The sequence below is a fragment of the Ischnura elegans genome, chromosome 10 (genome assembly GCF_921293095.1).
Source record: "Ischnura elegans chromosome 10, ioIscEleg1.1, whole genome shotgun sequence".
In the NCBI taxonomy this organism is placed as follows: domain Eukaryota; kingdom Metazoa; phylum Arthropoda; class Insecta; order Odonata; family Coenagrionidae; genus Ischnura; species Ischnura elegans.
The window spans coordinates 53,414,570-53,427,016 of record NC_060255.1 but is presented as its reverse complement, the minus strand read 5'-3'; the positions used below and the strand labels follow the sequence as shown (position 1 = coordinate 53,427,016).

General features: G+C 35.1%; 1 protein-coding gene across 2 annotated transcripts in view; it reads right to left on the bottom strand.

Moving 5' to 3' along the window:
* Positions 1 to 12,447, bottom strand: part of LOC124166963 — a 610,523-nt gene that overhangs the window by 243,579 nt on the left and 354,497 nt on the right. For both annotated transcript variants that reach the window (XM_046544703.1, XM_046544704.1), the window contains exon 6: positions 8,910 to 8,952. The gene's annotated coding sequence lies outside the window, so the exon portion shown is untranslated. The remainder of the gene's footprint in view (positions 1 to 8,909; positions 8,953 to 12,447) is intronic.

Here is a 12,447-nt window from a genome sequence, read left to right as displayed (position 1 = left end):
AAAAAAAAGCCTTGAAAACGCGGTGGGGTTTTGAGGATTGTGAGATGCGAAATGAGATCAGGGAAAAGGGGGATGAGATTATAGTGTTGGAAAGGGGTAGGATGGGGTGCTATGGTACGGGGTGGGAGAGGGTTGAGTGCGCCCTAGGGGTGTGGTGGGGGTGGATAGGTATGTGGTCCCGGATTTCCCGCGAGTATTATCCCCAGAAAAACCTCGAGCAGTTTCCTCACGTCCTCTGAGTCTCGAGCAGTGCGCATGCGCCGAAAGCTATCCTATAGGGACCCTGTAAAGCGGGATCCTGGCCCACAAAACCAGTGTGAGAGAGGGCGCCTCGTTGAAGGTGGTGAAGGAAATCGCGGAGGGGGATGGGGAAACACATAGAGTTAATATTACTGAAGGAGGCCTCACTATTCTCCACTACCGAGATTTCATTGGTTTCCGCCGTAAATAGTGGTGCTCCAGTTGTTAGTATACATAATTTTAAGCATTTTCCCGAAAGACATACGCTGCGTGGTTTTAATCGTTTATTGATAAAAAAGGAAGTTCATGTCAGCTACTTACGAACATATTACCATAGCAAATCAATGATTCGCGAGTTCACTCGGTGGCATTGTGACATGATAGAATAAAAATAAGCTTTGTTATCTTCCTCGCAGTATTTATTAAAAGAAAATCTACCAATTTCGACCTTTTCGGGTCATAATCATTAGGTAACGGAAAAAGCACGAGAGGAATATAGGCTCTGTTACCACCTTATTATATCCTGAAAAGGTCGAAACAGATAGAGGTTTCAATAAACACAGTGTGGAATATAACAACGTATATTTTTGATACTAACATAACCCCATAAATGTAAGTTTATGTACAGATTCCATGTTATGGATATGATTCACAATCGTTGCGCATATTCATAACCGGAATAATTAGTTGGTACGAATAATATAGCCCTCTGGATCGCATTTTACCACAAAAAACGTAACAAAGCAAATGGCAGTGCCATGTCTATTATAGAATTATCAGAATGATACATCTTGTCAATATGCATCACCATGTAACTCACTAATTTGAGTTACATGAGTGAGTTACACTATGTATGCGTAAAAAGATATAAAATAGGGAACCTGTGCAAGAATCTTCGTTTGTCAAGATTTGGTTCACCTGTCGTGCTGTGACCAATATTCTATTCTTCCACTCTTTGACTTGGCTGCGAATCATCACTATCTTCTCTATCCAGGTTTACCTTAATCTTAACAATCTTTAACCTTGAATTGGCTCACTCAGACTGAATAATATTGCACATATTTGATAAAAGTTTCGTCAACCCATTAAAAAAATGAATAAATTGAACAGCCTGTAGGCAAATTATGACGGAGGGTAAATTATTTTTCCCTACATTACATTTTAGCGTACGACTCGTTTCGGATCACCAAGCTACCATCACGTGCATGGATAATTAATACAATAAGTTTTCATATTGAGGTGTCCTATAATAAGTTAATCCGCATATAAAAAGAAAAAAATGATAAGAAAGGCGAAATTTAACGTTCAAACTAATAATAATGCAACCAAGACGAAACCATTGCTAGCATTAATAGAGGTGCTTGAATCTCATAAAAGTCTGAACATAAGCTAACTACATGCTTTCCGGGTTAGCTCACGTTGACTTTGAATAAAAAAGATTTACGCATGTAATATTACATCCGCTTTCGCAATGAGACAAATCTGATATATACTGACAGGCATTTATTAATTTTATTATCTCAAATGCACACCATATTTTTCGTTTTTGATATCTGAAATGTACCACTATAAAAATTATATTACTTTCTCATCAATCACATTTGAATTTTTTAATAATTTAAGGGGCCGTTGGCACTTATTTTATTCTTTTTAACAAGGCATAATTTTTATAAAAATGTTATTTTTATACTTTAATATTATTTTTACATATTCATTACATGATTTACTTTGAATTCTAGCGTTCTTTAAATGTTGCTTTCCTTATCCATCCATACAAACAATCAAAACTATCTTTCAATTTGGATTGCATATGATTATTACGTCTTTTATTTTCTTTTTAAGGGATGCCCACACAGAATAGTTTTAAAGGCTAGAGTACTTTTCTGCTCATTAGTACCACTATATCAAATAAAATACCCGGTCCGGAAAACTTTTATCAATTTAACCGCGGAAGCTTCCGTACCAATGACTAAATAGATTAGTGCCGCTATTTGAATGTCTCTCTCGAATGTCAAGGTCTAGTGGTGCCGCAGAATGTGGTAGTTTATCCACCTCAAAAAAGGAATTTAGAACTTTAATAACTCTCAGGAATCATGATCAATCGATAAAAAATTATATTATTCTTATATTTTGTCATGCAATACTATGTATGATTACAAGTACACAGGACAACGTTTTAGCAGTCGATTATTGATATTTTTGCACGAAGTTCTCCACAGAATGGTACCATAACTCGTTAATCTTTGAATGACTATCTCTCATATAAAAGAAAATCAGTATGGGAAAATGTAAAATGATTAGAAAGGTAAAATAATATGCTCACAATATATTATACAACCAAAATGATACATTTTGGAATGAATTGAAGTTCATAAATATCAGGTTATTTAAAACAATAGCTATTTAGATTAGTACCGCGATTTGAATGTCTCTTGAGTGTCAAGCTCTAATATTCTCACAGAATTGGGTAACTTTTCCTCTTAAAGAAGGAATTTAAAACATTAAACACCCGGGCATCATGAGTGATTAACAAAAATTTAGCTTGATGTTAGATTTACTCATGTAATAAAGTACTTAATTTTGAATTTAAAAAACATGTGAAAGCTGTTTTTAAACATGACGAAAGCACTTGTATTTTCACATTTCCTTAAATTACGACTTTTAAATGTTGTACATTTTTAGTTTCATGGCCGATTTTATTCTGTAATATGGGTGAGTAGATATGAATAAGTGTAAAAAAAGACAAGTAAGTTAATTGTGTTAAATATCAAAGATTATCAACAAATTACGCTGGTAACCATATTTTTTTCTTTAAATGAGTTAATTATTGACATTTTTGTGCGAGAGTCACCGCAAAATGGAAGCGTAACTCGTTAATCTTTGAGTGACTGCCGCTCTGTCGGCATGAAGGGAAACTGAATGGGGAGGTTATGAAGGGTGTGGGGGAATGGAAAAAGAGAGGAATCAGGAGAAAAAAAAATTCTCCCCTTTCGTTAAGCTACATTCATCAAAGCGTTTGAACTGGTGCCCTTTGAGGGCAACTCTTCCTCCTTCACATCCGTCGTCTCTCGTCCTTCGAACACCGAAATCCGAAAGGTTCTTATTGATATAAAATTAAAGAAAAAAACTTACGGGTGACCAAGCGATGTAATCGGCTTGGAAAGCAGTTCACCGCGCGTGTGTGCCATGAATTATTAAGATCTTTACCCCCATCCTACCCCGCAGAAAAAATGTTTTGTATGATTTTCGGGCAAAAAAATGGCTGGATAATCCCGAGCTTCTAGCTACAGTAAGATATAAATGAATCCCGTGGTTTTGACCTTTCCGTCCGACATGGCGTAATAAAAATAACTGAACCAAAGGACAGATAGCACGTCCATTGCTCTGTCTGGTTTTTTTGTCACATCCAAGTTTCATTCGTATACCCACAAAGTCGTTTCCTCGTACAGGGGCAATCAAGTGAGGAAAAAAATATAATATTTGTTGGGCAAGCCAAGGAAACTCCCGTACATGAAAAAACCTTATCATTCTCAAATACCTTACTTTCCTGCCTCTGATAGATTGCTGTATCCAACTCATGTCACATTTGTTCTTTTCAAATCACCTTCATTTCATTTGGTGGAAATTGCTGACTCAAAAAAAGAGCATATCCTACACGGTGGATTTGTCCGTTTTGCATGAAGTCTACTAAATATATTTTCAATAAAAATGTTCGGAGGCACTTTCCGTTATTTAATTTTAGGAAGGCAATGCGTATATTTTATAAATATACATTATTTAATCGTTGGTGTGAACTAAAACGTATAGAACTGATCGCAAGAAGTTTCATTCAAAATAATTATAACCAAAAAAGACTTTTAACTCATTTCTATGATTACTATGTTGAAAAAACATCTTTTCGTCGAGTAACACATTGGAAATTGGCACTATGCTACCTGAAATAAGTTTTTACCAGTCAAAACTCAAAAAATAATGTAGCTGTTAATTTTCATGTTCAACTTTAAAATTTTTTAATTATTTTTTATCTATTTCATATTTGTCTGTTTTAAGGTAATGGATGAGTTTTAATCGCAATAATTTAATAATCAATACATAATAGGTAGTAAAAAATATCTAGGCCGTTACATTTTCCTTGCATATTTCAACTCAACTTAATATTTACCATTTATTTTGAAACAAAGATAGATCATAAAAGGGTTCTAGTGCGAAAAATAGGCGTGGCGGTCATGAAAGCGTTTAAACTTAGTAAGCGATGGTATTTTACCGTAGCAAGTGTTTGGAATCAATATTGGAGTTCATACCCCATGGTAACCTCTCAGGCCCGGTAGAGCTGAACACAAGCTGATTAATTTCCTGAGCAACAGATCTTGCCGGTAAACCGTGAGTAGCAAGAGTAAAGGAGCTACTACTAGATCTGATGAGGGAACGCCGTGCGAGGCTCGCCTCAGAAGCAGGTGAGCTATTTCCTCGCCAATTAACATAGCCCCTTAGATGCAGCCTGCAGTAGAACCTAGCAACAGAGTATTTGCGGGTAAACCGCTAGCAATATCCGCAATTAAAGTATTACCGACCACTAACCAACCAATAACCAACACTATAATTTATCAAAATAATTTAACCCCTTCCGTTGAAATGAAGAGTCTACTCTGTCCACATATTATTTGTTTTGTCCACATATTATACTTAATTCTTGCCTATTGTAAGTTATTGTATCACATATATGTTTCATAGTGATAATGTTTCAAAAAATTATATATACTTCTTTTGTTTCTGGTCTGCCGTGAAATTAATTTTTTAAGATGGTAGCTCCCATGCTGGTTTTTTAACCATTGGAGCTACCTAAAGCTACATTTGTGTTGTCCTGTTAAAAAAAGTGTACATTCAAGCTTGGAGTATTAAATTCAATTCAATTCAATTCAATTCATAAACTTCCGTTGCCAAATAGCGTAATTTACACTATTTTGCAAGAGTGTAGCATGCCGTCTTATTTCCATAATTTTATCACTATTTAGGAAACAATTCAAATACTTTGAAAGTTTAGCAATGTTAAAACATCCTATAAAGAGCTCAAATTTCATGCACCATGATACGTTTGAAGTAATGAAATGATTTTATATGAAGAGCGATAGCTGCGTTCTCATTGTATTTAACTAGATACATTACAATTTGAAATAACAATCACGTTTTATTACACTTTTCTGCGTTAATTACAAACTACAAGATATAATTACATTACCTACAATCCCATTTAAAAAAAAAGGAACAACAGAGAAAATAAATAGAGGACAGGAGCACTATATACAGAACATAAATTTAAGTGAGAGAGGTTAACGTGATGTAAGTTACGATAAGTTTGTTAACGCGTGATAAAAAATGGAAAATTCCTATAATGGGATAATAAGATAATTTATCTAGCGAGTTGGAACTTCAACTTAGTTGGCCATGCTAATAACGGCCGGAAATATCATTACTAAATATTATATGTGTTCATAAAGCTATGAATAATTTTGGCTATCAAAAGAATTATCATAGTTCCAAGCTTCTCATATGACAGGCAATAATTCATCCGCAATAAGCTATTTTTCTCAGGCAGGTACAATAAAGGGTTATAAAGAGATGGACAGAGATATATTTAAGTCATAAAATATTTGCATCATAATCCTTTTATGGCTTAAATTCTAATAAAATAAACGTAAAAAACAAATACCTCTCTACTTCTCTACATTAAATTAGTAGCAGTAATGTACACGTTATTCATTAAAAATATAAAATAAAATTAAGTAATAGCTTTGAGTTTTAGAGATATTCATTATAATAATGCCAATGAGGACCTTTAAAATTCGTATATACTTGCGATCATTAAAGTGGTAACCTCAGGCCTTCCAATGCCATGTAATTCCCTTGTTACTAATTAATGAGAATCCACTCCACTTAATTTATATCACCAATGGCAAGAAACACGATGTATTTTGCTGCATACCCGTTGGAATTCACACAACAAAAATTAAACCAAGATAGCTATTTTGCGAATTGATCGAAAAGGCAAATATTTGCTTAATTGCTCGGAAAAACCTCACGAAAAACCGGCTGTAACTTAAAAACGGGAAAAGAACGCTGCAATCACGGGAGCAAAATAAATAGCCCCGGATGCTAGGTGTGGAATGGAATTTATAACTTTGAATGGAATGATTAATGCAATCAACGCTTCCGCTGACTATTTAACAAATTAAATAGCACCGCTTTGGAATCGGCATTTTACTCACAATATGTTCGCCAAGCACACCAGTGTTAATTATGGATGTGCCATTTATGTCTCATCAGTAATGCCAACACAAGGTAAATTTTATTTCACGGAGTTGTTAATTTTGTTCGCATCAGAGACCATTATTAAATTATTTTGTCACGCAGTTACAAGTTACGTTCAAATCAGGGAACTTAACCATTTTTAGACCCAGATATGAATCTGGGGGATATTAAATTTCAAGACTTCTCATTTTAAAAATGTGAAAAATACATACTCAATCGTGATTATTGTGGGAGAACATATTTTATCAGAACAGGAACACGTTTCGCCATTAAACTTTACAACACAAAGGAACTCGTAGTTGAGATCTTCGAGTAGATTGATGAAATCTTTCCTAAATAGAGCTTAAAATGTATACATTTTTAATTTTTCTTAGAAGCAACTTGGGTTATCATAACTTAATCTCTTACCAGATTGTATCACAAACTAAGGCATTAATAAGGAAATGTTAAACATTTTCAAATTCTCTTAAGCACATTCTTTTGTATTGCTGACCGAATTAACAAATGGTCAGAGAATTCTATGAATTGGAAGTAAGACGTTTTAAACACCTTGCGGAATCCTTGCTTGAAAATATTTGTGCGTATAGCCAACATAATATTGATATAGCACGTGAAATATAGGAGAGAATCTTTAAAAGAAATTGGCATAAAAGAAAGATAATTTTGTAAATTATAAACTAAATTAACTTGGGCTCTTTGTTTACTCATTAATGTAATTTGCATCGGTAACGGTATTTTTTAGCGTTCACGATTCCGGAAAAAATTCTAAATTATATAACCTAACGTGACACTTTGCAACAAAAGAAACAGTAAAATACCAACTTATACTTCCATTATATATTTCAAACTTGTTAGCACATTACTAAGCAAATAATAGATATGAATGATAATGAAAGATATTTAAATGGAAAATTCTGTAGATGACTTTTACAACATAGAGATACTTTAAAGGAAATGTAAACTCTAAGACGAAAGATATTAATATACTACCATGCACAAGTGACGCTGCCTGTCTACAAAACAGAACCTTGACCTAGAGAAAGCTGAGCTAGAGGCTTGGGCTAGACAGAGATGCACGTGTGGCCCTTGAAACTTAAGGATATGAAAGGAAAAAAGTTAAAAGGAAGTTGAAACGGAAAAATGAGGAAATGATTTGAAAAATGTTGACGCAAAGAATATATAAATTGTACACCTTGATGGACTACACTCGTAAGACCAAGTGGAGTCAGGCAAGGGGAACTTAATTTGAACAGATGGGCTTTAAATAATGCAAGGCAGACTAAGAGATTAAATTTTAAAGTCATTCGTGGTCAGAAAACAATTTTACGTCTTTTTATCCGATTTTAAGACAATACCAATATGCATGTAACATTTTATGATTGGTGAATAATTTAAAATATCGTTAGATTTCATAGCATAACATGATATCTACTCAGACAAAACAATTTTTTATTCCAATTAACCTGAGAATGCGCTCTGTGTGTTAACTGAGCATACGGGCACCAAACACCTAATTACAAACGGAAAATATTGAGAAACGGAACAACACCAAGGACAAGGTTGAGTTCAAATAAATAATGACAGTTCAATTACAATAAAACATTATTACCCTTAAAAAGTTATCAACCTCGTTAATTGGTACAGCAAATGTTCAGGTATCTTGCTCAGAACGAAAATAAAGGTACGGATAATTCTTCAAAAGTCATGATACTATGCCAATAAATGGAATGTGCCTCTAAAATTAATAAGATACTATTATACTACCACGCTTTATAGCCGAATGAAATTGGGAATCCCTAATGACCAACAATGTGACATCACTCGTAACACAATATATATATATTAAAACTGTTTGGTAAGCTTCACGTGTTTTTTAATTGTGTCATAACTAGCCGCCTGCTCTAATGACAGGCGAACACAGTTCTGCTCTTTCCTGTGTACATAAGTTGATGTCGTTCCAGCATCGTGGCACAGAGGCACAATTCGCCGGCAATGAGATCAAGTGCACGCATGCTAAGGAAACATATTATTATTTTGGAGGCATGTATCACTAAAATTAAGCAGATGTCATCAAGAACTGGAGTATAACATTTATAATTTAGGATATAATTCTTTCCAGATTAAATATGATAATAATTTACGCTTATATTTTATTAAAAATCACCCTGCTTCTTTCTGTTCCCAAAAAAGTTTAGATTTTTGTCTACTTTGAAAATACAACGTAGAAAAGAAATAAAACCAATATGATAACAAGAATACACTATATTTAAAAAACCGTCGGCGTTAGTGCACCCGCTGGAAAAGATATTTATAGCATATAATGTTTTGCAAGTTTAAAAATTGATGATTAATGAAATACTTACCAGAGTACAGCCTAAATTTCAGATGCATGGGTTGAGGATTGACCTGAAACAAAGAATGTTTTAATTATCAAACTGTACAAGAAATAGAGCATAGAATGAGCAATCAATATTATATAACATGTATATACTCACGAGTAATGAATATTTTTCCCTTAGTTTTTTACTCACTCAGCTATTGAAAATTTAACACAAATCTAATATTTTTCCACCTAATTTTTGTGTTGGAAATAATTTTATTAATGAAAAATTCCAAAAACTTCAGCTTATATCATGTTTTCTTAACTCCAGCTAAGAATTAAGTTATGTGGAAATATGGCTAGAGTTAAGAAAACATAAGATATAAGCAGAATGTTTGGAAATTTTCTTGAATAAAATTATTTCCAACGCAAAGCTTAGTTGAAATATATCAGATTTGTGTTAAATTGTCAAAAATATAAACTTGCACCAAACACATTTTAATCTATCATCATTTCACAGCTGAAGCTCCTTGATACCTAAACTAAAATACTTCTAGATAAAACAAAAATTTCAACCAGTAGTAAGGAAGTGATGCGTCTTCATGAAGAAAGAGGAGAGATTTTATAAAGATAGCACAAACTGTCGTTTAATATGCATTTATTTATGATTTGATTCATATCCTTTTATATTAAATTTAATCTCTTTTACTGGTGGAAGAGATCTATACCAGGGTACTCATTGGATGAAGGAGACTCAATCAATTGCGTGGGAGGTTCTCTCATTGGTTCTTCCTAACACTCGACTTACTCCGATTGAGACAACGTTTTTATACTCTCCATTGGTCCACCAAAACTATTCTAGCATTCCCCGACCGACCGTTTATTTTTTTGCCGCGATCGAACACAATGGATGACCCCGTAAAAGACTTCGATTTGCCCCGTACAGCCGGTCCTAAACCCCCTAGACCTTCTCCCTATATTCCCTTACTCTAGAGACACTTCGACTTCTCCATCCCCAAACGTAATTCTCGCCGCACCTCTCGCCATGAACCTTGCAGCTGGCATCGCGCTATAAATATACATGGGAGCGACATTCCGAAGTCTCGGGGGGGTTGGGAAGAGGTATGGGGTTGAAAATCCGTATTAGGGGGAGGGGCTCTGTGTACACGAAAACAAAGGACATTCGAGAGGAAGGTCCCTCCTACTAGAGGCACACACAGAGGGAAGTCGAGTTGCACGAGGAACGGTGGAGGAATGGAGAAGTTTTAGCTCGAAACAAAAGAATCGTAGGTGGAAGGAAGGTAGGTAGGGTAGGTACTTACAGCTCTCAATAGAATGTACCCCTGGTAATGGAGTGCCAAGGGTTTGGCATCTCTGTGGTGGCAAGCGCCCCCTTTTTTCTACCCTCCCTCTTTTGTCACAGTCTTTAAATGGATTACGGAGCTGCGGAATCACGGTGAGGAAGACTTCCCCAAGATGGAGTCTTCTTGTGCGGTGAAAAGGGGAAGCTGCCTTTTGTGCTTTCGCCGGAATGTTTTTTTTTTGGTGGGTGAGCCCTAGAGAATTCAAAGGACCGGTTTAAAAGTCGAGGTTGCTAGTGGCAATTAATTAGATCCCGCAAAGTCTCTCGCAGTTTCCCGTCCCTTATATAATGTTATAATGCAGGTGATTCCGCCACTAAAATGTGTAATGGGATCCTCATATTCCGAGATATTGCCACTGCTGCGCCGCTTCGCAATGGAGGCTAAGGCTTTCAAGAGTAGTGGGAGGCGTACGACGATTTTTGAATATGGCCTGGCTCCATTTTCGTGTAAGAAGGTATTTTGGGAACAGCTCACGGAGCTTTCAAAAATTGGGTTAGCGTCGGTTGGCGAATGTTGAATTTGGAATTCTCAACGAAAACTTCCTCAATTCCTTCGTTCGAAATTCAAATGATAAATAATAACTTGCTCTACATAGTGAAATTTTCACAACTAGAGACAATAAGTATTGAAAAATGTCTTTGGAAATCGTACATATCCTTAAAGGAATTTATCCATGTGAAGTATGCATATATTTTACGAAAAAGAACTAAATTTTAATATTCATCAACCATAAGCTTTTGCTCTGCATAGAAAAACATTCACTACCAGAGAATTGCTTATTTAAAAATGTCTTTAGAAATTATGTATACACTCATCAGAAATCATAACTGGGAAATACGAAATACGAAATAACCTATATCTGCATACTCAACATAAATATACACATGGTTAGCGGCATTGTATTAATTACATTTAATGGCTCTTGGATTCTATGTCGATTGGAACAGTGATTTAAAATAGGCAAATTTTAGTGCAAATTGAATTAAAAGAAATGAAATTTGGCAGGCGTATATAGCGAAATTGATTTTGAGGGTCATGCCCATATGGACGTAAAAAATGACGCAGGAAATCTTTAAATTAACTTCTCTTTTCATATATACTCCTTGTCCTTCTCTGTTTTCCATTTTAACGTCCGGCCGGCCTCGGTGGCGGCGGGGTAAAGTCCTCGACTGCCAAACCGAAGGTCGCGGGTTCGAGTCCCGCCTGGATAAGTTACCCTTATCCAGGGCATGGGCGTGTGTGAATGTCCTTCATTGTTAATTGTTAATTCCCCATTGTAAAGGCCGTAAATGTGCTGTTTATGGGGTAATGGAAATAAATAAATAAATGAAATAAAGTCTAGGAATATATTTTTGTCAAATCAAAAAAGAAATTGAAAATAATGCGTATGAATGAGAAAGATGTTGAATTGAAATTTTCCGAAGAATATATATTATGGAATATGCTACTTTTATTCCTGCGCAAAAACAAAAGCAACCTGAAAATCGAAATTATTATCAAGCGAGCCTCCTTTAATACGATATTTGATAACTTATAATCATAAAGGAACACTTGTATCACAAGTTATATTCATGATTGTTATTTTTTATCCTGATTTTATGGATAAATAAAGACGTGTTTTTTCAAAAATGAATTTAGCAAATACTCTACTGTTCGTTCCCAGACTTTAAAATGAAATCGAAATAATCAGTACACATGCAACGGCAAAATATGACAACTAACTATTGTATGCATATCAATACTGGAGAAATATCCCTTCGCGATATATCATGACCAACAAAAACTGAGTTCAATACATAATCTCATGCCTAATTCATTATGAATATTGCTTTTACTTGGGTATTGCTAGTTTACCATTTACCATGCCGCTAAGGGATACAGCTGTTGCAGGGAAAAAAGCACAATATATGTACCGCCGTGGGGCTGAATATCAAAATTAAATCATAAATCACTCATTTTTGGTTCATATTCAATATTGTTGCAGTGAAAACGAGATGGCTTTCTGAATTTTTGATGCCTAATTAAGGTAAGTGGGCTCTTCCGTTGCAAAACTTTTTCCAATACTTTCTTATTTCCATCATCTGCGAAACTTTCTTGTTTTGTCCTAGCATAAGGAAAAGTTACTCAGCCATCACTGTAAGACGTTTGCTTCGCCTCCGTCCATTTCCATCAGCTAAGGGCCGCCGCTTTCGCAGGGTGGGAACAAATTCTAAGGAA